Consider the following 795-nt stretch of genomic DNA (forward strand, 5'->3'; position numbering starts at 1 on the left):
AAGAAATTCCAGGCCCAGTGTGCTTTACTAGGGAGAACTATCAAACACTCAGGGAAGAAATAGTACAATTCTTACACAAACTCTTTCAGAAAACAAGAAAATATTTCTCAAGTCATTTTAGCATAATTCTGATACCAAAACCTGACAGAGGCATTATAAGAAAACTGTAGACCAGTATTCCTCATGAAAGACACCAAACTCTCTAACATAATATTAGCAGATTGAGTCCAGTAATGTATAAAATGATAAGAATTAAGTAGAATTTTCCCAAAGAATGCAAAGATAGAACTATATTTAAAAATATAATTCACCACATTAACGGAATAAGTGGGTAAAACCATATGATCATTTCAAAAGATAGAAAAAAAAATCTGACAAAATTCAATGCCCATTTATGACCAAACTTGGACAAGAGAACTCTTTAATAAGGGACATATATGAAAATCCTGGTTAATGTTGTATTTATTGCTGAAAGATTGAAGACTTTTCTCCTAAGACTGGGAAGAAGGCAAGAATGTCTGCTCTCACCATTCTAGTGTAATAAGGCAAAAAAAAAAAAAAAAAAAGTTTTAGAGATTGGAAAGAAAGAACAAGCCTTCCTATACTTGTAGATGCTATCATTATTTATGTGAAAAAAAATTCAAATATACAAAACTAACTGCTAGAGCTAATAAATACTTTTAATAAGGTCATAAAATACAAACAACATATAAACTCAATTTTTCCTAGCAGCAAATAATTGGAAATGAAATTTTAAAACAATTCTGATAATCACATTAATACATAAAATACCTG

The sequence above is a fragment of the Pteropus vampyrus genome, unplaced genomic scaffold (assembly GCF_000151845.1).
Source record: "Pteropus vampyrus isolate Shadow unplaced genomic scaffold, Pvam_2.0 Scaffold118, whole genome shotgun sequence".
Taxonomy (NCBI): domain Eukaryota; kingdom Metazoa; phylum Chordata; class Mammalia; order Chiroptera; family Pteropodidae; genus Pteropus; species Pteropus vampyrus.